Here is an 8,318-nt window from a genome sequence, read left to right on the forward strand (position 1 = left end):
GGAATGTCGATGTGGTTGTGGTGCCAAAAGGGACAAAGGTTTGGCTAACCAGTTGAGGACACACATGGGCGCTACTCTTTAATCCCTAACTCTACTTAACATACGAACCTCCTGGTAGGTTCACAAGTATACTCCTTACCCGACAAAACGCCTACACATGAAGAACGTATTACAGGTAGTTTTCCTTACCGTGACAGACGAAGCACGTTACCTATTCAGATCTATCTGCTCTACATATCACTACCCCGCCAGACATAACAATATTTTTACTTCTCGTCGAGGTCGGTGCTCCTTTGCAAACAAGTTATTTATATGTGTTAACATGGCATTTTTTCAATGAGGAAACACCCCTTGGGGAGGTGGGATATTATTATTAATTTTGCTTTGTAAAAACATTAATGTTATACTTTTGTTATTAGAAGCGTCCTTGGAAAAACGCTATGATAAAGCTATCTTAACATGGATTTACACCTCAGCACGCAGCCTTATTGGCACACAACAAACAAAACCCCCTTGGCAGAGAAAAAACCCCCTTGGGGAAGGGAACAAGTGAATTCTCTACAACCTTCATTTTGTGACCCTTAGTCCTCCTGTCAAGTTTGATTGAGATTGGACAAGTAACGACCGAATGTATCACGGTCAAAAGCACTGGTCAACAGCCAAATTGGTTCTGACTTATTTTCAATTGTTTCTAACTAATTTGGTGCCCACGAATCCGAATCTGACCTTAAAATTTCGCTATCACGTAACCTTGACGTAGTACATCATAAGTGTGGAAAAAATCTTTAGAGCATGCAAATTTCTTGATTAAGTCTCAATAAGTCTATTTATTGTCACAAAAAATAATATGAACTTAAAGTTTTATTTACATCACATAACAAAATGTAAATCTCCAAAAATAATATGAACTTTATAAAATACTAGCAAAGGTACCCGGCGTTGCCCGGGTTCCAAATATGTAGAAAGTAAATGACTTGACTTATAGCAAGTTGTTATGTAGTTCATGTTGTATGTAATTATATGTACATAACATAGGAACTTGTTCTAAGTTAAGTCATTTAGGTTTAAAAAGAGTGAGTGAGTTGGTGGTTTAGGTCCAAGTTCAATCCATTTTGGTTATGATATCTCAGAACGGGCCACATTTGGTGAACTTCACAATTTTTGCCGGCTGCTGGGATTGGAGCGCGGATCGTCTGCGTAGCAAGCAAGGACATGATCCACTGGGCCACCAGCACTGCCTTGGTAAAATATTAACAGACATGTGTTTTAGTCAGCAAGAGCTCTGGGGTAGACAACATTTCTTGTTCTGCCGTTTGGTGCTCTGATGAAAAGATGTGTGCTTGCCCCAACACGTGAGCATGCAACGTAGAGTTGACCATGAGAGAAACATGGACTTGTCAGTTCAACTCCAGCAACCTTGACAGACTGTCCCTGAGACTTGTTGATGGTCATAGCAAATGATAGTCTCACTGGAAACTGAAGGTGCTTGAACTGAAATGGCATATCTGTTGGGATGATGGGAATCCGTGGAATAAAAACATCCTTCTCCCTTGGCACAACCAGTCATAATGGTGGCTTCGATCACATGGGGCATAAGAGTTTTGACAGCGAGTCTTGTACCGTTACAGAGTTTTGGTGCATCCAAATTTCGTAGCAACATAATGGGGGCTCCCACTTTCTGTTGCAGATTGTGAGGTGGAACGCCAGTGAGCTGAAGAGAGTTTAGAAACTCTGTTGGATAGTTGACAGCATCGTCAAGATCAACTACAGTGTCAACTGACCTGTACCATGTGGATTGGTCTGGTAGCTGTTGAATGATGGTGGCATTAATATCCTGTACAATGTCATTTTTGGGAGCAAGGATGGCACGTTCACAAAGCCACTCATGGTTTTTATAATTCTGTGAGAGGCTAGGATAAACCTTTAATAGCATTTCTTCAGATGTGTTGATGATTGTTCCACAATTTGGGGGTATTGTGACATCTCCAGTCTCAGTGTCTACTGGTAGCTGACCATTGCCAAGTTGGAGCAAAACCTTTGGAAACTGGCCTGCTGAGACATCTCTATTAAGTGCAACTCTCATGTTGGTAGAAAGATGGAGTTTTTCCACTCGTCTCCAAATATAGGATTCTTTGAGGCATGCTCTCAACTCATCAGCAGGTGTACCCTTTGGAATGACTGGTAGAGTTTGCCTGAAATCTCCAGAGAGCAAGAGTGTGACTCCACCCATGATTTTAGTGTTACCTCTGAGATCCTGTAAGGTGCGATCGAGAGCCTCAAATGCAAGTCTGTGAGACATTGTGCACTCATCCCATACTATCAGCTTGGCCTGCTTTAGAACCTGTACCTGTCCAGATCCTTTGCCAATATTGCACACAGGACTCTCATTGTGGGCCAGGTTGAGTGGCAGCTTAAAGGCAGAATGAGCAGTCCTGCCACCTGTGAGCAAAGTTGCAGCAATTCCAGATGAGGCCACTGCCATAGCAATCTGCTGTAGTGAACGAACTTGTGCCAAAATTAAGTTGATCAAAAACGTTTTGCCTGTTCCACCAGGGGCATCAAGGAAAACAATTCCACCTGAGTCAGATGCCAACAATAATATTGTTTGATCCTTGTATAAGCTTTTTTTTGATCTGGAACCAAGAGTGGTTCATATTGGTGGACATACTGTTGCAGCTGTTGAATGTCATAAGTGGTTGCCTGAAGCATCTCTCGACTGAGAGTTGCAGGTTCAGTTCATACAGGAGCAGGCAGTCCACACTGTTGAAGATCCTTGCCAGCCATGGACTGTACAGTATTTCCAATGAGTACCAGTGCTTGGTTGTCCATGGCAGAGGTCATGGTTTTTTTTTTACTCTTGTTGTGCTTGATACAGTATGTCTTCTGTCATGCTGTCCTGGTGATTATGCCAAAGTTGCTCAGGATTGGATGGTGAACAGGCACAGATAATGATAGCAAAGAGGCTCCTCATCTTGCTTGGAGAATGCGAGACTGCAGCCTCTTCCAAGGTACTGTTCCAGTGTGCATCATCTTCCAAGATACCTCTTCTCAGGCAAGCTTCACGGTATGTTGCACAGACATATCCAGCAACTGTCTTGAGATCCTGGAATGAGGTTGGACCATGAATGTTGTGCAGGAGGAGTCTGAGATAAAAGCACTCAGAGTTGTTTGGATGAACAGTGTAGACACGACCTGACACTTGACTGGATCTGATGTGAGGGTGTCCAGGGATTGTTGCACCTTGCTTTCTTGGCTGAAATGCCTTTTTCCCTTCTTGCCAGGTGTAATATCTGGGCACTTCACAGTAGAGAAGACTTCTAGCAAAGGAATCCTGTTTGCACAAATCAAAGAATGCAGTTAGTTTGGTCCTAGGTGGCTGCTGGGCTCGCTGCAGTGCGGTTTCTTCTGTGAAGTAAACTCTTTCCCCATTTTCCAAATGGATCTCAAGATGCATAACACTGGGGTGGCGTTCATGAATGGGAAAGTTGAGAATACGCCACACAGCCTCATTACTGCTGATGTAACGACCCATCTGATATGCTGATACCTCATCATTTTTGGTTTCCTCTCTCTGCAGACCAAAGACTGCCTAATCAGTACCTTTGTTGACGTACTTCAAGACATACTTGATAGACTTGACTGAGTAGCATGCTTCAACATTGATGTGTGATTTGAAGATGCGTGAAAGGAGAGGGTTGAAGGGCACCACCCACTGGTTGTCAATGACAATTTCTTGTTGTTTCACTCTGAGAGTAGTGGTGAAGCCCCCATCACCTGGCTTTCTTCTTCTGTACAAAGGATATCCATCCTGATCTGTCTGAGTTTCTGTAAGAAGAGGTCTGGGGTATCGTTTTGTGCATTTTCCCGCTTTCATGCCAGGAGAATGAGTGTTGATGTGACCACAGGGACCATGGAGCATGTGCTTCACCACTACTTCGTGCAATACTTTGTCCTCGATAGGATTTGGAATCTCTGCACTGATGATATCATCTACCTGAGCTGGACGAATCGTATCCTTAAGCCAGACCAAAATGTGGATGTGTGACAATCCACGCTTTTGCCATTCAATGGAGTACATGTAACGTCTGCAATCTCCAAAAACAGCACCTTTTGTGATGAGATTCATAAGTAAAATAACCTTCTGGCGAAACACTCTGGCAAGAAGATCATGCCTGTCTTGGGCTGTCTGACCAAGCATAAGTTCTGCTGGGATCTCGGGCCATGTAGGATTGCAGGTAAAAGTGATAAACAGATCAGGTCTACCATAGTAGCGAACAAAAGTCATGGCATCCTGTGTGTACTCATGCATGTAGCGAGGACCCCTGTAAAGGAAGAGGGCAGTATAACCAACTGTCCAACATTGGCAGCATGACCATCATTTGCAACAGCATCTCTAAGGTGAACATAGCTTTCCACTCTTAATCTCTTCTGGTTGTGTCTGATGTAGCACAATCGCTCAGACTCAATCTTGGCATACATGTCAACAGGTGGAAGAGCTGACCATATCGCAAAATATGACTGTCCATTTGTCTGACCATAATTCGGTAAGAATAGCAGTCATTGGCAGACACTTTTTTCCATCACGTCTTTGGTGTTCAAAGTGATATCCATCCTCACCTTTCCAGAATATGAGAGGATACTGCAAGGCATCATAGGCCTTATTAGTTTCAGAAATAAGATTCAGTTTGTCATCTTGCTGTTGGAGAATGATGTCTCGCCGATTGAATTCTTGTCCAGATATGAGGACAGCCACACCCGAAACAGTAGGAGCATTAAAGCGCCGTAGATGCTGTCCTGTTGGAGTTCTGTCAACATGGATGATTACTTTCCAGTTTGCCTGTGTTAGAGTATGCAAAGTAGTGCGAAAACTCTTAACATTATTATTATGAGCATGGAGCATCTGCTGAAGGGCCAGCACAATTTCTTCTCTGACAGTTGTAATTTTTCTGCAGCGCTGCTGTACCTGCTGCTGCTCATCACCCAGGAAATAAATTTGAAGAAACTCTGGGTCTTCAGCAGATTCAGCAGATAAATTAGGTAAGGGCAAAAGCGAACCAGCCAAATGGTAAACCTGTCCCTGAACCTTAAAAGTTTCCATTCATCCTTGTTGCTGCACAATGCTTGTAGTACCAAATGAGGTCATTTGAAAGCAGGAGTTGTACTTTCGTATGTTTGCCAAGAAATGGAGGGAGTCTCTGTTGCTGCCAGCTAAAAGTGACTTCAGTGGTTCAGGTGGTTCTGTGAGGGGTGGGAGAAGCACTTTGCCTCCAGCACAACACATTCCAGGTGATTCAGCCTTCCACTTCTTTGCTCTACAGTGTTTACAGATGACATACATTCCACCTATGTGAACAATAGAATCACCTTCATAGTTGATGGAGGAGTCATATTGAAAGGCAGCAAGCCTCTTGTTCTGCCACTTGCTTGCTCTCACTGCTGTCTGCCTGGTGCGGTGTGCATCAAGTCGTGCTCTTGTCTGGACTGTAGTTTCTGCTGCCCTGGCTGCTGAATGTCTGGCTAAATCAGCCCCTTTTCTAGAAGTTGTCTGGGCCGGAGTTTCTGCAGCCCTGAGTGCTGTCTGCCTGGTCTGCTGTGCAGCAATTCGGGCTTGTGTTTGAGCATGAGTTTGAGCTGATCTGAGTTGTGCATGTCTGGTCTGCTGTGCAGCAATTCGCGCTTGTGTTTGAGCAGGAGTTTGAGCTGATCTCAGTTGTGTCTGTCTGGCTCGCTGGGCTGCAAGTCGAGCTTCTCTTTCTGTTGAGGACTCTCTTTGTCTCTTTTGTTGTACTTGTATTGCATGTGCATCTGCACTTGCAGAACGTTGCCTCTTAGGTCCCATTTACAAAGTTACTGAGAAGTGATTGTCTGTAAGAAAGGAGAAAAACACAAATGTATTGAAACGTTTGTGTTGAGTAGTATATGACACCACTGAGTGAAGAACAATATCCATATGGACTGAAAAACATACGTTAGTGTTGAGTAGTATATGACACCACTGAGTGAAAAACAATATGCGTATTGACTGAAAAACATACATCAAAATCAATATAACTATATCTTACCTTTTGTACTGAAAATACCAGTATTTGTAAACATTATTGCAAATGGCTGTGAACAATCGCCTCCTGAAACATCCCATGAGAGAGTATCCTAGGATGAAATAGCTTTGATTTGGAGGCAGTGCAGAAATGTCAAATTTGGTCCCCGTGGGATGTGGGTGGGCGTGGGTGTGGGGGTGGTCGGGTTTTTTTGTTCATCAGTGATTCTGTGGTGCATCGGGACGCCCGTGCCAAATTTGGTGAAGATCCGTTGAGAAATGGTAAATTTGGTCCCCGGGGGGGGGGGGGGGGTGGTGGAAATTTTTGGTTCATCAGTGATTCTGTGGTGCATAGGGACCCCCGTGCCAAATTTGGTGAAGATCCGTTGAGAAATGGCGACGCTGTTTCAGAACAAACAAACAGACAACCTTTCACGCTTATAATATAGATCACAAAAAAATAATATGAACTTTAAGTTTTTATTTACATCACATAAAAAAATGTAAATCTCCAAAAATAATATGAACTTTAAGTTTTTATTTACATAGCATTAAAAGTGCTTCTGAAGTTTACTTTTGCGTTTGTAGGAGCAATCACTTTCACGCTGTAAAGTCCAACAGTAGTCGCCCATCATGTTTGGATTAAATCGGCCTTCATATCGAGTCTCCATGATGGCAATTTCCTGGTGGAACCTTTCTCCATGTTCATCACTGACATCGCCAAGATTTTGTGGAAAGAAGTCCAGATGAGAATGGAAGAAATGTATCTTGAGTGACATTCGAGCACCGAGCGTCTGGCAACTCTTCCACATCTTGTCCACAAGCTTCATAATTTAGTGCTCAAAAATTTCCAAGGTAATTGTTAGCAAGAGCCACAAAGCTATCCCAAGCAACGCTTTCCAGCTCAGATAGTCTCGTTACAAAGTCCTGATTAGTGAGTACAAGACGAATTTCTGCTGTGGCTGATATTCCTATGGTATACTGGTTATTGTATACAATATACCATATATAGGTATACCATATATAGGTATACCTATGGTATACTGAGACATGCTGAATGGAGAAGGTGGATCAGACTCGGCAACGGTTGCTCGAGTGAGATGTGCATGGAAGAAGTTTCGGGAATTGAGTGGCGTGCTGATGATGAGGGGAGTGTCGTTGAAGCTGAAGGGAAAGGTGTATGCTGCATGTGTGAGGAGTGTTATGATTTATGGGAGCGAGACATGGGTAATGAATGTAGAGCAGCAACGAAGGTTGGAAAGGGTGGAAATGCGAATGGTTCGACGGATGTGCGGAGTATCGTTGAGAGAGAGGAAGACAAATGATGAATTGCAAAAGATGATGGGAATAGAGCCTGTGATTGATGCTGTGAAGAGGAACAGGTTGAGATGGTTTGGTCATGTGTTGAGGAAGGATGAAAGTGACTGGTTGAGAAGAGTGATGGAAATGAATGTAGAAGGAAGTAGAAGACGGGGAAGACCGAGAAAGACTTGGCTAAAGATGGTGGAAGAAGAAATGCGGGCAAGGGGGTTAACAAGGAGAGATGCAGAAAATAGGGCAAAATGGAGAAGATTGTCATGGGGACCGCAAGGCTAACCCCGGCTCTAGTAGGGAAAATGGCCTTTTAAAATGCATGTTGTTGTTGTTGTATACTGGTTCTCAAAAACTGGATGTGCCAGTGAAAAGTTGATATCATAATCGAAATCTACAGGTTCATGTTAGTTAGAATCACCTCAAAATACACAAGAACCATAAAACTTTTAAAATTTTGTTGACCAGTGAAATCGTCAGACAGATACACACAACAAATTGCATATTATATTTTGTACTTTGCTTTTTTCGAGCCACCCGTTCCCTACGGGAGTGGCATAAAGGGTCATTCCTCTCTGGGCTATCATCTTATCATCATCATCATCATTCATCTTTGGGGTATATAGATTACAGTAGATCTAGGGTCGGGCCTCAAGAATATCGGAGGGGGGGTGGGGGGGGTGTTCAGTTACCAAGTTTCTTGTGGAGCACTTGCCAAGTGGTTTAAGAACTCGAGCAAGCACTCAATTTATAACCATTGATAAGGAATGGCTGGCTTGGCAATCGCTAATGAGCTGTTTGCTGACTTAACACACCCCAGGTTGCCAGGGAACTGTTCTCATTGGGGGAGAGATTCGAATATGCAGTCGGTGTCATCTCTTTATCCTTATTCATCATCACCTCGCTCAGTTGGATCTCTATACGGGTTCACAAACACCCCCGGTAAACAACACATTCAGATATTTCCCTT

General features: G+C 43.4%; 1 pseudogene; it reads right to left on the reverse strand.

Moving 5' to 3' along the window:
- Positions 1-1,402: 1,402 nt before the first annotated feature.
- Positions 1,403-5,098, reverse strand: LOC144891197 (uncharacterized; annotated as a pseudogene).
- Between the last annotated feature and the right edge of the window lie 3,220 nt (positions 5,099-8,318).

The sequence above is a fragment of the Myxine glutinosa genome, chromosome 3 (genome assembly GCF_964187855.1).
Source record: "Myxine glutinosa chromosome 3, kmMyxGlut1.1, whole genome shotgun sequence".
NCBI lineage: Eukaryota > Metazoa > Chordata > Myxini > Myxiniformes > Myxinidae > Myxine > Myxine glutinosa.